The following is a 22,403-nucleotide window of genomic DNA, read 5'->3' as shown; positions in this document are numbered from 1 at the left end:
ATAAGGCGCTCTATATAGCTATTCTTTTAGAATTATTTAAAATTTAGACTAATAAAAAGGAAATATACTTTCATAATCTTCGTAACATCATATTTATAAAAGCAAATAGTTTCTTGGCAACTTCATAGACTACTGATACTGTTGTATCTGCTGCAGATACAACAGTGCAGGATTGTTAATGAAATGATTTAATATTTACGTTGCTTCCAAAACAGTTGGCAATTCTGAAGATTGTTGCACCACTCTCTGTCTTCAAGATGTTTCCTGTTGCCAATTTAAAAGACTGGGAAGTGAATATGAATTTCATCACCTTATTGAAACACAGATTAAGAGCTGGGCGATGTAACTAAAACAGCCAAAATATCTCATTGTTTTTAGTCATATTATTTCTTTGTAGTATGTGTAAGAGGGACATGAGACATATTCAGCTCAGAGCTGGCTCTTCACATATATAGTTTTTTATTTTGTGTGCAAAAATACATTTTCTTTTGTGGCATACAATTAAAATAACACTTTTGGAACAAATATATATTTTGGGTAAAATCAGTGTTTGAAATGAATTACTAACGGATTTTGTTACATTATTAACAATAATAAAAAACTAAAAGATGCATTGGAATATTATTGTCTAGCTACCCCACTTGAGTTTATTCATTTTTCAGTTGATGTGTTGCTTTTACGCAATTTTCATGCTCCTTTAATCTTTTTTCTCCATTTAAATTATTTATATCTGCAGGTCAGGTACAGAAGGAATCTGTAAGAAGGCCAAGGGAATGCTGTATATCCAGATGCAAATGTAGCAGAGCTGAAGTAGGATAATACGCACACAAAGCCAAGACTGTTTGGGATACCAAGTGATGTTCCTTCTATATTCAAATGTCTTTCTTTCTAATGCTGAGAGATTTCCAAGTTCCACTGATGCAACTGCTCTGACTGACTTAATGTTGCTTGATGATCTTTTGCCTGAAGTCATCTATGTCGTACAGATTGTGCTCACAGTGCTCCATGTTCTGACAGTAGCTGCAACTCTGCAGACAGGCAGGTATTAAAATGTGAACTGTAACTGCTAAAGGGGAGGTAAAAGCAGCATGTTTTCTTTGTTGTTTAATATGAGGCACATTTGCTGGAAATGCTTTTTTTTTTTTACAGGTTGAACATATTACTTTTGCTAAGTGCCAGAGTTTAAAAAAGAAAATATTACATCTTAGACAAGACATCCTGAGGGCAGATATTGTACATTTCTATGTATGCAAATGTGACAGACAAGAAATGTGTGTTAAAGTGTGTTTGTTTTGCGATCTGTAACTTAGACTGTGGTAGTGAGTATTTCAGTCTGTTTTTGAATGAATGAACCATTGGAAGGATTCTGTGTTTTCAGGAAATTCAGCAGGAGCTTGTATGGGACTGATAGTCCAAAATAACAAATCGGTCTTGTCGTTTCATTGATCAACCTCAGACTGTAATCACCATAAAATAAAAAGGTAAGAAAGGATCCTGGAACAGGTGGGATTGTCAAACAAGTGTGACATAATGACACAAACATGGACAGCGGCGGAAACAGCAGGACGAGTCTGCAGGTACAAACAGAACAGAGACAAAAGGTGAGCCTCTAGTGTCCATCTATGCATGGATAAATATTAGGAAATAAATTACCTGAGCAAGGGTAATTTTTTTAAATTAATGTATTTTTTATTAAGAATAAATAAATCCAGTTTTGGCCAGTTTAAGACTTAGCATAATGCAAAACATGCAAGCTGGTGTCAGTGTAAAGCTCTGCAGAAATAAATTAGAGACTCAAAGAGTTAAGGCTCCCACATCATCAGAAGTGCTGAAATCGCCTCTAATTGACGTAGACGTGTGACAAAAATGGCCTCATTTTGTTCGCAGAGAGGCATCTGGCTCGGCTTCTCAACACCAGGCCCTGGTCAAACTATTTCGATAGAGCTCTGTGTGAAGTGCTGTGTGATTGGTCAGAAGTTTGTTGCCCTGTTTTGTGCAGAAATTAACTCGGACAGCAATGGTGATTCACTTCAACTAATCTGTATCCATTATACAGTTTGTGTATCTACAGGAGACAGAAGTACATCTGAGGAATGTTTGTGAGAAATAATGTACATTTGTAACAATGTACATTGGCTTATTATTATAGCCAATTAAATGCTATAATAATAAGACTGTCAAATGGCTAGAACCTCCTGGATGGAAACTGCAAGATTGTTGCCCACGAAGTTACTTTGTCTTTGACCGTTTTAAAATAGAGGATGCACAGAGGTAAGGAAAATCATCAAATATGTTCAAAAATACTTTAGACTTTATGAAACATTTATCCTTATATTTGTATTGAGCAGGATACAAACACTCACATTTCCAGCAAAATCATTCCCATATGTTTTATATGTATGTAAGATATATTTTTGCTTTCAACATAAATTATGTAGTGTTCTTTCTGTCTACAGACAGACACAACTAACTAACGGAGACTTTGGATCTGGGTTTGGACTGATGAACTTTGACATTTCTGGAAGAAAACCACCTGAGGAACAGAGTGGGGCAGAGAACAGCAGTTGCTGAAGTTGTTTTGAAAAGAAAATCTGGGAACACTACAGCTAGTATGACTTTTCAGGTTAGCAAGAGCCGAATAAGAATAACATATTAGAGGCCAGCCTTGCATAGCCAAAACACGAAGCTCATATGTGAAGCCATACATGCCATTACCGATTCCATCTGGGCCGAAATGGAGTTCTGTGTAATGAGACATTCGGAGCATTTCTATCATTCCAGTCATTAGCAGGTGAATTGTAATCAAATCATGGAGCAAGTACACTGGCGTGAAAAAGTACTCAACTCCTCACAGAAATATTGTGTTTAAGATAATCAATCAGATTATATCACACCACAATAAGCCAAGTAAATACAGAAAGTAATTTTCAAATAATGATCTATTAAGGAAAAATAAGGCATCCAAAGCAACCTGGCCCTATGTAGAAAAGTAATCGCTTGCTAAGTGGGTTCGGCCGTTTTGCCAGGAAGAACTCTGTGATAAATGGTGATGAGTCTTTTACATCAAAATGAAAACATTTTGGACGATGGTCCTTTGTAGAAATGCTTTTATTTGGAGGGTTTTATGACTTGTGAAAGTGACATGAAATTATTATTTGAAACTATATTCTTTATTAACAGAGTTTATATTTGATATAACACCTGCCTGGTATAATAAGAAACTCATGATGGGACAAAAACATTTTTAATGATATTGTAACCATTGATAGTAACATTTACATGTGAATATGTACGTGTTTTTTTAAATTGCAAATGTTATATGAAATTGTGATTATTTGCTATAGAGCATCTAGTTTAACAAAGCAGTCATAAGGAATACTGACTCTCTTTCTTTCTTTCTTTACCAACCGTAGAAACCTCCTAAAGTGCACATGTGTCACTGCCAAGAGTAATGAGAGACTGAGTTCAGTAATCAAACTGTACTTTAACTTTTCCATCACCACCATGCATTGTTGGCTTTTCATTGAATTTAAATAAACAAATGCATTTCCTACAAAACTGAAACACATGTGCAGCCCGTTCTCACATGAATGAAAAACAACTCAACAAGTAAACTAGAGCAAGTTCAACAACTACAATCTGGTCAATATTGGTAAGGTTGAATTTTATGAAGATGTATATTTCTCATAAAGGATTACCATGGATTACCATTAAGTGTGTAGCTTACCTCAGATTTCCTGTCCATCTATCCAAACCGATAGTGTAATGCCAAAATGATCAAGAAACATGTAGCAGGACTCATGTAAAAATAATCTAGCCTCTTTTTTTAAGTCACTATTTGAATTTAAGATAGATTTTTCTGTATTTCTCTGTTCTATTATTCCTCCTTTAGACCCTACTGACTTCTGATTATCCAAATTTCTTCCTGATCTCTTTCTCTCCGGTGTTACTGACTACTTTCAATGACCTCACAAGTGGAAATCTGCTGGGATAATCTCTCTCTCTCTCTGCCTTTCCTACCTTTTTCCTTCTCCCACCTAATCCCCCTCTTTCCTAAGATTGGCAATGAGAGGGGGATGAGAAAAAGACAGATGTTTGGCACTCTTAGGAAAAAAAAACACAGTCTCAGTTATCTGAGCGGAAAAGCATAAACATGTCATTCAGACTTCTGATGTTGTTTAAGAATAGTCTTCATCTGCTCAGCATAATAATAACTGTGACTGGAAATGAGAAGCAACTGAACTGCTTTCATTGGCAAACATTTGTTTAATAATAATTCACAAATTATTATTGCAACTGTTGCATATGCTGCTTACTGTATTTCTGCAACATATTGTCAAAGCAGGTTGCACTAAATAGGAGACACAAACAGAAGTCCAGTAGATTGGAGCAATTTGCACCTAATTCTTTTTTTAAGGTTTTTTCAGCGCCAGTGGTGTTTATTTCAAAGTCATCCGACAGGAAAGTGGTTTATGAGAGAGGGAATGGAGATGGAGCAAAGGTCAACGGGACCGGGACTCAAACCCGAGATGCGGGTAAGGACTGAGGGTTCTGTATACGAGTCACGCACTTTGGTGTAAAAACAGAAAGAAAGAAACTGATTATTTGTCTCTTAAAGTGACACATTTTACACACTTTGATTTTACACCTGAATGTGGGGCTGTGTCAATCGTACCAAGTGCAAGCAATGGGAAAATTCAACTGCCCAAACATTGTTCGACTGAAGAGATGATTTATGGAAAAATGATGCCAAACTAAACAAATTGTGAAAAAACGTCCAAATTCTCACAGAAACATAAAGATAGAATCTTAAATAACCTATTTAGACAGAATATCTGCAAAAATGTTGATTTGGGGGTTAGTATAACTTTAAGTAAAATTATCAACAAGGTTTTGGCAACACTGGGTATTAGAAAGTGTGTTTTCAAAGGGACATTCTGCATGGCTGAGCTGAAGATTTCCCTTCAGTCATCAGAGCTAAAATCTGAAGTGGCTGCTGGTTAAAATACCGAACACATATTCAGCTACCCTGAGCAGCGGAGTGAGGAGCAAAGGGAGCAATGAAGGTCTAATGTAGGCGGGGAAAAGAGGCAGGTCAGCCCTTGTTAACAAAGACTTCATTGATTCCAGGTTCCTAACCTCCTCTCCAAGCTTCATTCCCTACTTTCTCTCTCATATCCATCTCTTCTTCCTTGCTGTCCTCTCTGTACATCCCCTTTGACAATGTTTAGTAATTTATATCCACAACAGTTCTGAGGATCTTACATATATTACAGTCTATATTCATCTAGTTGAAGTGTTTTCATTTTGTTTTCTTGCTTTATTCCCTTTCCTGAGATCCACCATCCCACCTCCTTCATGTTCAGGTATCATTCAGCCTCTCCAGCACAAAGGATCTATTATCCTCTGCCTTTAGTGAAAATGGCACATTCACATCAGTGTCTTTGTGCTGAACTCAATTTTAGCATTAATGTTTCTTTACATCCAGATAACAGATTTAAGGAAAGAGCGGCTATGATAAGAGTTAAGCTATGTTGTACAGGGATAAAAGATATTGTGATAATTGTGTAAAAACAGAAAGAAAAGGATGATTTATCTCTAAAAGTGACAATGACTCAGCCCTGTTCCAGTTTTATTTTCAACTATCAGGTCAGACAACATCTGATTCCTGCAGTTATATCCATATCACTGACATAAACACCTGATTCATGAATGGGATTATTGTGAGAGGACCACAGAATACGGCATGTTCGAAAGGAAGAGACAGATGCTACACAGTATTACCATCATCTGCAGCAGTAACTGGAGTACAACAAGCACAATGAACAATAATTACAGTATTACCGCAAGGATAATCACCGAGAAACAGGAGATTGGATAGTAGACAACAGGAGACAAAGGATGTGGAACAACAGAAACAAAAAACCGAAAATAGTTCAGAATGGAGCCTTTTTGCTCCAGCGCTGTGAGCTTTAACACGAACATCACTTGAATTCAGTGAAATGTTAAAGCAGAGCTGAACACACCCAGCTCCTGCACTTATTCCTGCATGCTCTGAAACAAATGCATCGGCACAGCGCTGCAGAGTTCCTCCATTTTCTGCATGCCAACACCCTCCTCTGATGTACAGCAGAGCTTTAAACCAGCGGACTTATCCCACTTGGAACAAATCATCAGTGGATTCAGAATCCTGACGGAGCATCATGGTGGAGCATGTAAGGATAAAAACACCAAGCACAGAGGGTTCTTAAAGGGTATATTTTAAAAGTATGTACAAATATGAAATAATATAAGTAATGAAATAAAAATAAAGGATAATCACTGACAAATGTCACTATTTCATTGATTAGTGCTTGTCTTAGAAATGGCAGCAAAGCTGTGTATTAGTTAGAGTTTAGTTTGGGCCTAAAAACCCAACCTTACCCAGCCGTGGAAACTCTGTCTGAACCCGATCCGACATAACTAATTAATTTAAATTTGTGGCCTAAAACTGAAGTAAACCAAACATATTATTTTAAGTAAGAGTTTCCTACTTTTGTTTTCAGATCGTTATTTGAGTAAGCAGTGTAGCTTCTCTTGTTTGTAGCTTTTGTTTAACATCTTCCAGCTCCATTTTGTCGCTTGCTGTAATTAAAAGGTGAGTCAATAGCAAATCTTCTGGGATGTATGATTAAGGGAGAGAGAACGGTCACTTACTGCAAGTTCTTTTGCTGCATTTCTTAGGAACTAATGTTGTGTTTTTTTCCTCTAAAAAAACCTGATTAAACTACTAACTGTACCAAATTCATAAGCATGAATCATTACCACAGTGTTTCATTATAAAACAGCCTTTGAGGTTTGATGGCATCCTGCTTGAAAATGCTGAAATATAACAATGTCCATCTTATCTTGATCAGAGAAAACAAATGATTTAAAAATCACTTATGTTGACCAGAAAAACTGCAAAACAGACAAATAGAGAAAAACAATGCAAGACAAATTAGGGTTAGGTAGGTTTAGAATAAATTCTTGTGCTTCAGGCACAAAAATAGACCTAAATGAATTCAAACAATTGCTGGTTTGAAATCCCCCATTACTTTTCTGTACAGCAGAAGGACACAGTATGCATGTGCGTATGCTCTATTATTAGCATGAAGAACATGCTTTCCAGGCTGAAGTGAACCATTTTCCATCTGAGAGAAAATCCCCAGAGATTGAGGCAGAAAGTGCACTATAGCTGTTCAGTAGCACATCTATCTATCTATATATCTATACGATAGATAGATTTCATCCAAAAAATCCCAAAAACGTTTTAACTTACTTTCTTTAAGACGTGGGAGTTTAATTCTTGTGGACTCTGTCTGTGACCATCACATTCAGTAAAATGAGTTGAATGCCATTAGATAGATGAAAGCTTATTTTTCAGCATATGGAGCTTCACAACAGCACACCAAATGTATATATTTCACCAAACGTTGGAAGATGGTAGCTGATGGCATGGCTAAGGGAGGGAATGCATCATCTATGCACATGTTAATGTGCACAGGTCACAGCTAAGCGTTTCTCTATGCAATCCCTGAATATGAAATGTATCTATTACTATGCTGATTGCACACTGTGATCTTTCAGTACCTCATTTAGATTGCCAATAAAATGCTAGAGGGAAATTAGAGTATGTTTCTGCGTTACAGAACTAAACAACAATCAAAAAGCACAGCATGCTAGGAACTCTAGCAGGAAAAATATGAAAAGTATGCTGTAGAGGAACTGTGGCCTCTTGCTGTATTCAACATTAAATTAGATCTCTCTCTTCAAAGGACAAAGAACAAGAGAACTTCTCCCGTGAATGATACTGGGTAAATTTTTTTTTAAATCCTTAAATTAAAGAGACATTCCATCAGTTTTAACATGCTGAGCTACAATTTTACATACACATAAAGCTGAGATCCCACAACAACTATTAGCTCTGCAGTTCTGTAATTAATATGGCGTGGTGTTGCTGTGAGTCCCAGAGGCCGGAGAGGTAAAAGCTTAATGAGCAGGCCAGAACCAAACCAAAGTAATTTAGAGGCCACACACACATCTGACTCTGATTTAGAAGTTTGAGGATGAAACTCCCAAGCAGTTTAGAAATTAAGCACAATGTTTGGTTCTGTTAATTGGAATTGCGTTAGAATTTGCTACATGCTAGTTTTCATTATTCTTTAACATTTTAAAAGGTTATATGTGAATGTTTATTATAGTTTACCATAATTTCTGCTGGACTAGGAGCCTCTACATTTTACACTATTTGAATGCTGTGATGCAGCTAGTATATGATGTTTTACCAACTGGTTTAAAACCGCTGAACTGCTAGATGATGAAGAGAACAGCAACACTGAGAAAGATGACTTTAGTAGTTTGAGCGCACAAGAAAAAGATGCAGATAGTGATCAATGACTTTTCCTGGGGAGCTTCTGTATTTTTTTAAGCAGCTGTGTCGCAGGCACAGTGGGCACTGTTTATATTCAGGTGTCCTCAATAGTCCAGATTTGTTAAAATGAGACAGCTAAGCTGATCTAAAAAAATTAGGTACCTGTGAAAATAGTCAGTTCACCAGAAAAAAACATTTGACATGAAATTTTCAAAGTCAACTTTGTTCATTTTTCTTTTTTAATTTCACCTTTATTTTACCAGAATGAAAACCCAATGAGAATAAACGCCTCTTTTTCAAGAGAATCTTGGTCAAGAAGCAGCAACAAACAACACAAAAATTGCAGAGTTAAAAAAAATGGTAGCTTATACATTTCACCACTTCCTGTCACAAGCATGAATAAGAGTTTGTATCCTTCTGCTAACCACTCCTTTAGTTCTTATGAACTTTACAGTTAGCCTCCATATTACACCTTATGATGCACACAACAGCTTTAATATGTCATTATCCTGAAATCTATTTATACAAATTTGCTAAAGATCCCCAGGAAAAAGCAAATAGATTGAAGATTCTCTTAGCACGTTTTTTTTTAAGTCTAGACTTCTCATTTCGGTGTAGTCAAAGATTTAATTCTGTTTAATTGTCAATAATAAAACATAAATCTAATAAATTCAGTTTGCTGTGAACAGGCAGATGTTCTATGCAAATAGAATGAGCCCTGAGCTCAGTCAGTGCCCAGCAACTGAGACATTTTTGTAAGATGAATGATATTTTCTGGTTTGTGAAGGGAAAGAACTACTGTACCTCTGCAGGCACACTTGCACCTGGAATACAGGACTGTTTCATTGATGGTTGGAAAAAAATCAGAGCAAATGTGACCTCTTTCCTTGGTTCCATACAATAGTCACTGAAATATTTTAGACTTAGAAGCAAGACAGAATCCTTTCTCAAAGAGAGGTGCTTTCTTTGTAGGGCAGCGTTTTCTCCTTCCACTGGTCTTGTTATTCTAAGCATTTTAAAAGCTTGGAAATTCTAGATTTCTTTTTAATCTAGAATTAAAAAGAAAAAAAAGCCCAGGTGAGATCCTAATTAGTCAAGCAATTATGCACTACTGAAGCGGAACAAAATGGATTCATCCTGTTCAATTTCTTAAATGAAAACCTGAAAAGTGTGGTGGGCATTTTTACTTAGCCCCACTTATTAGCAATTTTGTAGAACTGCCTTTTGCAGTTATCTTTTGGGGTGTGCTTCCATTTTACCAACTGAAATGGTGTCCCATTGTTATGTGTTAAACAGCAGTGAGATTTTGTGTAGATCATTTTTGGAAAAAGGCTTTTTAAAATTCATCCTCTCTGGAAAATGCTCGTGATCGTTTGATCGTTTCTGGTCTTCCAAAGTGTCAAAAACCATGGGCCTTTTGGTTGCTTCTACTGCCTCAGTTTGCCAGTTTGGTTGGGCAGAAATGTCTTGACAGGTTTGTAGTGTCATACTCTTTCAGATGATGGATAAAACAGAGCTCAGTGAGATGTGAAAGCATGAAATATTGTTTTCGAACTCAACTTTGCTATATACTTTTCCTCAACTTTTTCCCTGACCTGTCTCCTGTATTCCTTTATCTTCTGTCAATGTCAACTGTATTCATATAGCACATTTCCAACAGATCCAACTGCACAAAGTGCTCTGCATGGTAAATATCTATCTATATTCACTAATGTTTTCTAACAAACCTTGGAGGTTTTAGCAGATTAGCTGGATTTATACTAAATAACATACGGGTGGACTCCATTTACTGACCTTAGAAGGGAGTTGGCTGCATTAGATTTAATTTAAGAGCAAGAAGAATAGTTCTATATAAACTAATACCACATGTTTTGGCAGAAACTTCAGTGATGTGACATAAAATTTACAGCGTTGGTTGATTTTCAGTACATAACAAAAGGGGAAGGAAAAAGAAAAAGGAATTTGGAGACGGCAGCCTGGCTGCATGCAGTTTGGCTGACAAAGACATTAACCAAAGTTACTGAGTCGCGAGGAAGCTTTTATACAGCACAGTTCATTGTTATCAACTCAGACAGTACATGCATCCCACTGTCTCATTTGATCCTGCTTTATTAATTTATTTTCTTGCGCAATGTACCAGACAACGTATCCAGCAGGTCACGGAGTCAAAATGACCTAGATACAAGACTTCCAATAGCATGTCAGAGCACAATCTTATTCTATCTATTACAACACACTTTACAAATGTTTTTTTTGTTTTTTTTAAAGAATTTAACCCTTTTTCTTCCACTTTACAATCGACATGACGCCAGCTCCGCCCCTATGCTGACGTAGAGCAATCCTCCCCCAATCATTCCAGGGCACTTGCCAGCGACTGACCAATCAGCGTTCCAAGTACAGTACTCTGACAATATTGACAGCATCTATCATAGAAAACTCGCTGCAGTCAGAGAGATTAGGAGGAAAATAATAGATAATCACTGTCCAAGTTGTCAGTGGGTAATATGCAATCCCAACAGCCGTCACCCAGAATATACAGAGGGCGCAATACAATTTATTAAATTTTCAAAATCAAAAAGGAGTCTGGAATAACGCAAGAAATGGATCATGGACTGCAGCCCACCTCACATCCAGTTGAATGAAACTGATGGACGGGAACTACCACGTTAGTCAACACCACGAAGGTAACCGGTAATAAACATCCCAGTTTTTGTCATAACGATACTTACTGATAGCTCCGTGCTAACGACTCATAACTCAGTTAAATTAAAATAACAATGCTAAACATCTAATCATTTCCAGATCAATAAGTGAAGGTAGTTGTGCTGGATTTTATGCGTGTAGATTCCAGCGGTAGCTCTACGGCAGCATGAAAACAGACTGCGCTAACTGCTATATTGGCATTTAAACACCGTTTCATGCTACTGTTTATTTCTAAGCATTTTCCTGAAGGCAGATTTTTACAAGCCAGTATTATTTAAGTCATCACTCACCCATTTTGTCCCGCAGCGTTCACACTTGCATCCAATCAGACTTTTTTGTCCCTCATTTGTGCTCTTGGGCTTTATCATAGATTTCCCGCTAATAACCTTACAGTCCTGACGTAGGACTAGTTACAGAATTTTCTTGCCCGCCATCTTTGCCTCAGTGTTTGTTTATAAGGCAAAAATGACTCAAAAAATGTCTCGGGCAACGCTTTGAAGTCTGGTAGTCTGCCTTAATAACAGTGTGGTTGTCGGAGGACTGCTCTACTTCCGCATGGGGGCGGAGCCGGCGTCATGTCAATTAAGCACTATGTTGTGTTGGTCTGTGGCAGGAAATCAGTAATATGGAAAAATGTGTAAAAGTTGGTAGGAATAGTTTCTGAAAGTCTCTGTACTCTTAAAGATGGAGCCTTTGGTAAAAAAAACAAAAAAACCACAATAAATTGGTAATTCTGTTTCTTTCAAGGCCTTATTCTCAGACCTGATCTGATTCTCTAGCCGGTCTTCTTCTGATTCAGAGTATGTAGACAAGGGGTCTCAAACTCCAGTCCTCCAGTTGCTGTCCTGCAGTTTTTAGATGTGCGACAGGTACAAAACGCTGGAATGAAATGGCTTAATTACCTCCTCCTTGTGTAGATACGTTCTCCAGAGCCTTGCTAATGACCTAATTATTCTGTTCAGGTGTGGTGCAGCAGAGGCACATCTAAAAGTTGCAGGACAGCAGCCCTTGAGGACTGGAGTTTGACACCCCTGATGTAGGCAGTTCATAGTCTACGTCTCTACCTTCTCACTCCACTTTAGGTTTGTTCTCATCCCAACTGCATTCACATTAATATTTTCATTGTTAGATTTACATGATTTTAATCATTATTGGCAAATTAGTGTTCAAATAAGCTCTCCTTCCAATCTGACAGTCTCTACATTTATAAAGCTGGTTGAATAATACATTGAAAGTAAAAACAATAATGAATAAAGTACAAAGATAGGATGCTCTCATTAGAAAAATATCTGAATTGGTGAGAATATAGTAGATTGTTACTTGGCCTCAACTAAAAAAGTCCTTACTTTGGGGTTAACTGATTACCAGGTTCAGAAACTACATGCATGTTTCTCTGTGTGTCTACAGTAAATATTAGTTCATAAATGTTCATAAAAGCTGATTTAAAGCCATTCATCTAAGTCCCTTCATCAGGTTGCACCCATTTTTTGCTGATTTTTTCAAAAATTTGTTCATAAAACATTTGTTACCTACGTATGTATCCAATGATTTTTCTTTTTTTTGCTAAAACAATGACTATAGAAAAAACACATTCAGTTAAGTCCAGCATTTACAACAATACATAGATGCAAAATTGTCAGATGCTTCAATTATGCTCAACTGACTGCTGAGCAACCCTTATTTCCTCTAACATGCACGCACACCCACACTGGTGCCAGAGTCCTTCACCAGAAACAGCTTTCTCTCAAGAGCTGCCTTCCAAAAACACTTGACAAGAACAGAAATTGGCAATTCATTCCCTTACAGCACTTGCTCATTTTTCTCTAACCCACCCCCCTTACTTTTTATTGATCACAATCACTTGTTCCCTGCACGTGTTCAAATCACTAAGTGGCTGCTTTTCCCCCCTCCTCAACTCCAACAAGAATAGTCTAATCAAGGCAAACTGGCACTAATCTTCCCTTTATCCACCGGGACATTTACAAAGACGCGGAGAAAAAACAATTTCGGAAAATGTGAACAGGACAGAAAGCAAAGTATGTTGAAAACAAATAGACAATGTTCCTATGAGTCCCAGATGGAGAGACAGTGATTGAATGTCAGTAAAACCCACCAACGTTTTGAGTGGTCTAGCCGCTGAATGGCGCCGATTCCTTTCCAGTTTTGATCATTATCTTCTTTCCAAATCTGAAAAAAATAACCAAAGGAAATAAAATTTTTGATTAAAATTCAGAATTGACATGTATGATGTAAACATCTTCATCAATTGTTTATAAGACTTCCTTGTATTGATACAGTTATTCTGTTAGGGGGAGAACTAGATCTTGCACTATACTAAAACTCCATGATATACTGAATTTCCCTTCTGTGGGACAATAAAGGAAATTTCTATTTTATAATTTCTAAAAGAGTCAACATACTATCCAGTAGTTGTTAAACATGTGATGTCATGTGGTAGAATAAGTGTTTACTATTATGTAGATGTGTGGTTTAAGCTTTATGTTCTGTATTTATGTTTTAAACTTATATTTTGAAATGAGACAGGAAGTCTGGGTTGCAGGTTAGCCTGGTTGACAGTAACATTACTCAGTTCTCTTAGCAATGAAAAACCCAGCAATCCATTTATTTTCTGAAGCTGCTTATTCCAGCAGGGTCTGGTTCCTATGTCCAGCAGTCATTAAGCTCAAGGTACACCATGGACCGGTACGTAGGTCCATCTCAGAACAACAGGGACAAAAAAAACGTATATCCACACACTCATACTGAATGGCAATTTGAAGTATCCAATTAACCTAACAGTTATGTTTTTGGACTATGGGAAGCAGCTATTCAGAGTAGAATGAACTGAATCATTCAACACTTAATTGAGATTCTTTAAAAGCACTGATTGAAATTTCTGAAGGCTGTATTTAGCTTATTAAAACAAAAACAAAATTTTCAGTTCAAAACAACCAAAAGGTTGGCCAGACTGACCAACAGAGATGTTCTCAAAACTATAAAACCTGTAAGGAAGTAGGAAGCATTGCAAAATCCCTTCCAATGTGACTCTTTTCACTGACTCTTTTCAAACCTCCACAGCATGAATTATGTGGAGGTTTCTCAATTCAAAATAAGAATCACAAAAAATTGGACTGGGCAGTAAAAACGGAAATAATTATATAATTTTCTGAGCTGGCACCACTGAAAACTGTTTTATCGTAGACATGTTTAGCCTAATTTCTGTTCAATTGACTTGATCAAAGTTTGGTATGCTAGCAATAAAGCCTTCAGTGGTAACTCGTTCATACTTTAGATTTAAAAAAACATTGTGGTCTCTCAGGACTCACAATTTTGTTTCTCAGCGAATCCATCTACAAAAGGTAGCTAGAGGTAAATAAACATTTTGTTTTAATAGCAGCACCATATTCTTCATTTCCCCCATATTCTGTTATGTTACTTATTCTAAGATCAGTTCAAGCCTAGTTTTCACCTGCCGTCTAGTTTATGATGACAAAAGGAAAACATGCTTTCAGAGATATTTGCAAACATAAAAGATGTGATTTGAAGATGAAAGTAAGTATAAACATTCATGGCTTAATACTTTGTTGAAGACCCTTGAGGACTAATAATATTTTCAAGTTTTCTTAGGGATGTCTTTACAAGGTTGTGGATGTTTACTAAATGAAAAAAAAATGTAAGTGGCCTAATTATTAATGATAAACACAGTCTATGTAGGTGTAATATAATCTCAGTACACATACAGCTGCTCAGAGAAGGACAATGAACATAGAAAACATTTCAAGGAGAAAGTTTTAGAGAGGTTGAAGGCAAGGTTAGATTTTGTAACATTGTCTCAAGCTTTGAACATCCCATAGAGCTCTGGCTAATCCATCATCTGAAAATGGAAAAAACAATGCACAACTGCAGATTTACCCAGACATGGCTGTCCACCTTAATCGACAAGCTGAGAATGAAATTGATCAGAGGATCAGGCAAGAAGCTAATGGTAACACAACACGACACAAATATGGCCATTATGGAAGAGAAGCAAGAACAACGTTGTTTTTTATAATCCTGCTTGCAGTTTCCTGCAGCCAAAAAGTGTTCCTTTGTTAAGACAAAAACTGAACTTTGTTGTTTGCATGTAATGCACCTTGAATGCAAAAAAACCACTGAAACAAATCATCCTGAACACAGCAACTCCACTGAGAAATATGGCTGCGGCAGCTTCATGATGTGGGAATGTTTGCGCTTGAAGTTGGTCAGAGCTGATGGGAAGATGGATGAAGATAAATACAGGGCAGCTATGGAAGAAAACCTGTTAGCAGCAACAAAAGACTCAAGACTTGGGTGGAGCTTCATCTTCTATTGTGTTTGAATGTTCCAGTCAAAGTCCAGACATAAAGACTGTAACACTGATGTTTACAGGCGCTCCTCAACCAGTCTGATTCATCTTGAACAATTTTTATAAAAGAAACACAATGACTGACAAAAACTTCTCAGGCAAAACTGATAGAGACAAATCTAACAAATTTTGTAATAGATGGGAAAGATAATTCTAAAACGTTTTGATTTATCGGGGTTGAATACAGATATTTCTGTGTAAAAAGTAAAAGCATGTACCATTTACCTTCCACTTTTTAAAAAATGTAATCTGAGAGCTCATTCAATTAGGAGTTAATACTCCAGGTTTCTGTCTAAGGGGTCAGGTGTGATGAGTCTTACTCTTTAAGAAGGTATCCAGAAGACTTTATCACTGTCTTCTTCTGAACATCTTACCCAGGTTTATCTGCTAAATCAACCAAGCTAAGTAGTTTCTCAGCCTGTCACAGGTAGTGACAGTTGTTGCTGAGCTAAGTATATTTTAGGGGCTCAGACCTAAGCACCAAGGGGTATTCTCTCTGCAAACTTTATGTCAAAACCATCTGGGAAAACTCCAAAAAGTATCTTAAGACAAGCACCCAGGCTTCCCTCTACTGCCAAAGAATCAAAAAGATGTTTTTAAAAATGTCAAAATAAGACTACTACTTCTGTATGATCAATTATGTAAACATTTTATGCTAAGTTCAGGAGGATGAACATACAGCACAGAATTCAGCAAAAGAAAAATATTAAATTATCATATAAAAATCTATGCAAGGGTTTGACATTATCTTATCTAATGACTAGGTATGAGAGAGAAAACTCTTGAAGCTCCAACAGAGAACCACACTCTGTTCTGTCAGATATGTTTGTTCTATTTTCCCCTTTTTTGTTTTGCTCTATCAAATAACATCCCAATAATACATAATACACTGACGTGTGTTGAAACGTGGCAAAATGCAAATAAAACCCTTTGCAAAAATGGTATGTCTTGAGGAATTCATTCTACATTCACAAGTCATTTAAGTATTTTCTTTTTCCAGAATTCCTAAAAATACCTTTCCATTTCCCATAATTCCATGTGTTTGGGAAACTGAAGGTCTGTCAAGATTAAAACACTTTGTGTGTTCATGTCTATTTGTAATCTTTAATCTGGCCAAGAGAAACACTTTTTTGACAAAAGCAATTCTTCAGCTTCCTATGAAACATATTACAGATAAAGATTACATAAATATGTTTTTTCTTTGCCGTCAAAGTCTCTTTTACTTTTTCATTTCTTGTGCTGAATTTCTTAATTTCTGAAGTGTTGCAGGCCATCACAGAAGCAGCCAGTACTTTGTTTGTCAGTATCTTTTTGTCACAACAATTTGGCCCTGAAGTGTGATGACAGCTTGAACCAGGGGGTGTCAGCAGCTAAATTTTAGCCCCTTAGTCCAGTGGAGCATAGCAGAACACTTCTTTAGTTTTCATGGATGGATAGATGGATGGAAGCAAAGATAACATCCCAGCAGGGTTTCTTCTTGTTCAAGGCTTTCAGCATGTTACTAATCTCCCTAAAATTTTGAAATACCCCTCTCCCACCCAACCCGGCCTCTGGTTTCTTTGAACACAAAACATTTCAGTTCCAACAGCTTTTGTTGTACATTTTTATATGCTGCTCTTAGCAGGACCTTTTACGAAAAGTGTCACATAGCGAACCCTGTAAGTAGTATAAGAATTTCTTTGCTATGGAACTGATTTGAGCGTAGAATATTTCAAGTATGAATTGACCTGTTTTGCATTTTTCTTTTATTTCCTTATCCACCATTAATTACACAATTTTTTTTTCTTTAGCAGCTGTTACATATTATATAAATGATATTTAAATAATCATCATTTGGCTTTATTGTGATTCCTTGTCACATATACAGTACTTCTACATCTTCAAAAAGATTTAGAAAAATGCTGAAGAAGAAAAATTCAAATGTCAAAGAAGAAAAGAGTGAAAGAAAAGAAAATTTAAAATAGACAGTGTTGTTTTAAAACTCAGACAGCAGCTCCCGGTCTGATGCAGAGGTTGTATTTTGCCACAAGTGTCCAGTCATTTCACATTTCACTTCTCGTAGAACAGAAATGTGAGCCAAGTGATGTCCCAACACATGCATGTCAAATGATTCATGGTGTAATAACAACCTTCTTTATTTTTTAAATAGTAATTAAAGGTTGGTGTTTTTTTTAATGCAACTGTCCCTGTAAGTGTTACATTAACTAAAAATGCAGCATCAATATTTTAAATACTACTGAATTTGCTCCTAAATAACTGCAATGTGTTTACAGAACCACATGGTAACGGTATCCATTAAGTTCTCCATAATTGTAAGGTAAGGTATTCATTGCTGAAAGCTCCACCTAGCCTTATAAAGACAAACTTCTTCCTGCTGTCGTCGTCTGCCGATGGCAGAGACAAAGCTGGCAGGCATCAGTCTTGTGGTCACATAAATGCAACATATTTCTCTAAGAAAAGCTAGATTTTACCTGAGCCATTACAATAAATCTTCTGCTGAATTAATACAATCTGTCTGTGACCGGGCACTCGCAGCATAGCATTAGCCTGTTGATCCACCATCAGAACACGGCTAGAAGTAGAGCATTGGGTTCTTATTTCATCTAGAACCAAAAATGCTTATTTATTTTCTTGTTCATGTGTACAACACAATGTTCTTAAAGCTCATAAGCTGTAAATGCTTCAGTAAATTACTGAATATTGATGCAATCTTGATCAGCAGAGAACAGAAAGTAGCACCTAATAAACACTAATGCACAAGAGCTACGTGTAAAAATGCTGGGAGTCACTCCAACAGGAAGTAAGTTCAATATATATTGTCAAGAAAATCCGAGCTCATCCCACTTCCCCATGCTGGAGATTTTAGTTTAACAGTAATAATAAATAAAGTTATCTTTAAAATGAATCACTCAAGTGACATCAAGGCCCAGCAGTAGACTTAAGTGTCAATAAAATAAATCTGGTTGGGTGTGTTGTTTTTGTCTAAAGCAAACTTTGCTTTAATTCTACTTTTCTCTATTTAATCATAAGAAATCATAGTCAGACAGAGAGAGTCATGAAACAGGAAAAGCAGGTTTCCTGGAAAAAGAGGAAGTTTCCAGCCTGCAGATTTATAAAAATAGCTGAGACTATTTCTTATTTTAAAGCATGAAAGTTTAAAGAATTAAATCTAAACATTTTGAGTAATTTGATAAGATTCAAAGTAAAATACTTATATTAATAATGGTTTACTTGTAATAATATTTACACGAACATTTGTGGGAACACTTACAAGAAAAACAAGTAACTGTAACTTTGGTATTAAATAATTAGAATCATGGATTATTCTTGGTTTCTTTTCAGAAAAACATCGGTAATAACTCACATTAAGATTATAATAAGTATAATTAATAAGTTATGGTTATAAAATCATAAATGAATGATAAATCAGAGAAGCTGAAGAAAATAAATGTGATATAAGTTATGGTTATAAAATTATAAATGAATGATAAATCAGAGAAGCTAAAGAAAATAAATGTGATATAAATGTGATTTTGACATTGAACTTGAAATGGTGTAAAAGGTGTAACTGCAATTAAATATCACTGATATGTTGGAGGTAGAGGAGAGTAGGTGAAAGGTGAAAGGCAAGGAACTAACAGGAGAGCAGAGATGATCAACGCCTTATTTAGGTAAAAGGTTGTGCAGGCAATGGACATAGGAGGTTGAGCAACCCTGAGACATTAGCACAGACATCAGGAAATGTCTGTAAGACAGTGATGGATATGAGATCATCTGTCTGAGCAGTCAGAAACCCTATAAAAGGTGAGTGCAAAAGAGGAACCGTTCGTTGGATCCTCCGGGCAGCTTCGAGCCAAGATCGAGATGGACAAAGAACTCTGCAGCTGAAGAAGAGCCGGGGCCACGGAGCCGAAGACTGTCCTTCTCATGGAGACCAACCGGTCAGGCCCACAACCTGTGGCTTCACATCGCACTTCTCTCATCAGCTGGGTTCAGACCCCAAAGACAAAGATGAAGACAAAGACAAAGGCAAAGACAAAGAAGAAGAACTGGTGCCTTTTTTCCTGCCAGCACCAAGTCCTGTGTGACCTCACCATCCATGCGGAGAAGAAGCTCATCAGACCTACAGAGATTCCTGCCTTCGCCGATCAACATCTTCCTCCTGCTGCAACACCTTCTTCATCATCAGGCCAGGTCTGGGGTTCGAAACGCCAAACTCCGTCCGTCTCTCTCAAAGGTTCTCTTTTTTTTTAGTTTTCAGTGTCAGCAGTAGGGAAAGACAGACTAGATGATTGATTTTACTTATTTGATTATTTCTGCTACTGAATTAAGCTGTACTGACCCTTGCAAAAATGCTTTACTAATAAAATATTTAGCATAAAGAAAATCTAAAAGATGTTGTGGACATTCAGTTAATGAGTCACCTTAAAGTTCTTTGATGGTTGTAAAATAGCTGTGATGTTTGATTCTGGAGAGGAAAAAGTTTAAAATGTTTTTAGGTTGCTGGTAGCCCAAATTTAAAACGTCATCCTTGGGACTCGCCCGAGTCACTAAAACCTACCTGGTTCAATAACAAATGCAAGTTGTAAAATAGAGAACGAGCGACCGTTAACAGGTGTGCTCTGTGAAACTAGTTGGCTGTAGGCTGCTCAGTCTGGCTAATTCACAGGGGGAAGAAGGGTGGGACACCTGGATGTAGGCCGTCAGAAAACCAGGCGAATCGTTTCTCGAAACCAGCTTAAACAGAGTTTACTTCAGTCCTGGACAGGGTAAATCCCGGCAGATTTAGAAAACTCAATTAACCCGTTAGAAGGAGAGCTGGTAGCACATCTCCCCTCTCAGAAGAGGAAGCAGAGAGTGAGACAGTAGAGACAGAAAGGAGGGGGGGGGTGTTGCGCAACAACAATATTTATATGTAGATTTATGTTAATACATGTCTGTCATCCTCAAGAGGTCAGGTGATCAATAGGTATAACTTAAAATGAATTCATAAACAGCAAAAGTAAAAAAAAAAATGAGGCAGTGATGTCTGTGAAAATGTATGCTGTTACATCCAAATACTATTCTCATTAACTATAATGAGAAATAAATAATCTTCACAAGCCTTACATTTTGCTTCCTTTCACATTTAGAGTTACATAAAATACATTTTTAGAGAAGATAATACATGTATGTGGTGACATAAGAAAGTTTCAGCATGCTAGATCAAACAACAATCATGCTGGATTGTAGGTAATCTGGACCTGCAATCTCTTCCTGGTTGAACTGTTGGACAGAAGGAGAAGAAACAAGGATCTCTGGCAGGACTTCTTACAGTTGTAGAGATCACAAAGGGTTTTATCTGTGTAGAGCTCAATGCATTTCTAACTGTGATTGTTAGGGCCCATTCAGCTTCTCAGTGTTCGTGACTTTTATATACTTTCTGATGATTTAATAAAAAAGATATAGTTTATTTCTATTTTTCCAGCTGACCATATTTTACATCTGGTTGCATATTTTTTACAAACTTATTTAACCTATATTTTTTGAAGTCAAATTTCCTTTTAAAAATGCCTTAACTCTGGCTGTGCTTTAAAAAAAACAAATATGGAGTAGGGAAGACACAAAACTACAATTGAAATAATCTGAACAGGATATAAATCTGATGTATTGACAGCAAGTTCATTTCCACATGGTGTTGGGGAAACCTGATGTATGAAGAGCAAGCTTGGCAAAGTGAACAAAATCAAAATCAGCAACCCCACCTGCAGCATTGTGCATTCAGACATGGCCTGAAGGCAACTGCTCCAGCCACTGGAAAACCCACCAACAACAACCCCAAACACACAAAAAGGACTTTGCTTTACAGAGATAGCAGAGAAGGTCTTTACTACAGGCTGTTTGCTGGACTAGCTGAGGAAAGAAATCGTAGCACTGGTGCAATTCAAAAAGATCAGCACCTCAGAGACTTTACATCTTTTAAAAGTTCAGCTTTGTAAGACCCTATGTTGTTTTTACCTCCCTTCTTAAGATTTTGGGCCAGACTGTAGAAATCAAGATATACATATTTACAGGTTAGCCTACAAAAAAACAACATAAAGGTGCATAAACACACTTTCTGATTAAAAACCAAAATAACTTAATTGCAAATTCAGTGACGTAATTGATAGTTCTGGTCTTGATATTGTCAGAATATGAACATGGGTACAAAAGGTTGTATTTCTCTTCTAAATAGAAAAGAAAGAAAATAATTCTGCCTGAATTTGTAGTTTTGTCATGATATTATTTGACCAATGTGGCTTTTTACCAAATCCTATTTTATTCTGACTTCATAGATTTTTTTGGGATTACTGCTTCTTTACACTGAAGTAATGCTACTCTTAGTGGATTATAATTTTCATCTATCCATATCTTATGTTATGTGAATAAAAAGGCTGGACCAAAATGCAGACAAGAGCAGAAGCAGACCATTGTGGAGATTTAATAATGAAAATAATAAACTTGGCACAAGGAGAACGGGACATGCAGTGTTTACAGAGTGACGGGAACAATCAGTGAAGAACAATAAAAAACAGCAAGTCCATACATTAAGGGAAGGATGGAGAAGGATACAGAATGCAAGTGAGTTAATTCAGGGAAAGGAACAGCTGTGGAAGAGAGCAGACATGCAGACTGAGAGAAGTTGAATAATTAACATCAAGGAAGCTCACCCAGACACAATGAAACTACAAGCCAAGTGAAAAAGTACAAGACGTAAGAGAACTAAGTTCAAATGCACAAAGAACAAAACGCAAGAAAAAGTTTGGAAACTAAACAAAGAATGATACAATATGGCATCACCCTTTTAACAATAATGAACAGATATTCTAACAGGGCTGCGTAAGGATTTGAGAGCCACAGCTTATACATATTGAAAAAATACTTATGTGGGTGTACCATTATAAT

At 36.8% G+C, this 22,403-nt stretch overlaps 1 protein-coding gene across 10 annotated transcripts in view; it reads right to left on the bottom strand.

Annotated features, from left to right (window-relative positions):
- tenm3 (teneurin transmembrane protein 3) overlaps positions 1 to 22,403 on the bottom strand; it is a 404,304-nt gene that overhangs the window by 345,858 nt on the left and 36,043 nt on the right. For 9 of the 10 annotated variants that reach the window (XM_032562228.1, XM_032562226.1, XM_032562229.1 and 6 more), the window contains exon 2: positions 13,209 to 13,282. The gene's annotated coding sequence lies outside the window, so the exon portion shown is untranslated. The remainder of the gene's footprint in view (positions 1 to 13,208; positions 13,283 to 22,403) is intronic. The other variant, XM_032562227.1, reaches the window with a different exon arrangement.

This window comes from Xiphophorus hellerii, chromosome 5 (genome assembly GCF_003331165.1).
Source record: "Xiphophorus hellerii strain 12219 chromosome 5, Xiphophorus_hellerii-4.1, whole genome shotgun sequence".
NCBI classification, from domain to species: Eukaryota; Metazoa; Chordata; class Actinopteri; order Cyprinodontiformes; family Poeciliidae; genus Xiphophorus; species Xiphophorus hellerii.
Note: the sequence above shows the minus strand (reverse complement) of the source record. Positions and strands in the feature narration are given on the sequence as shown.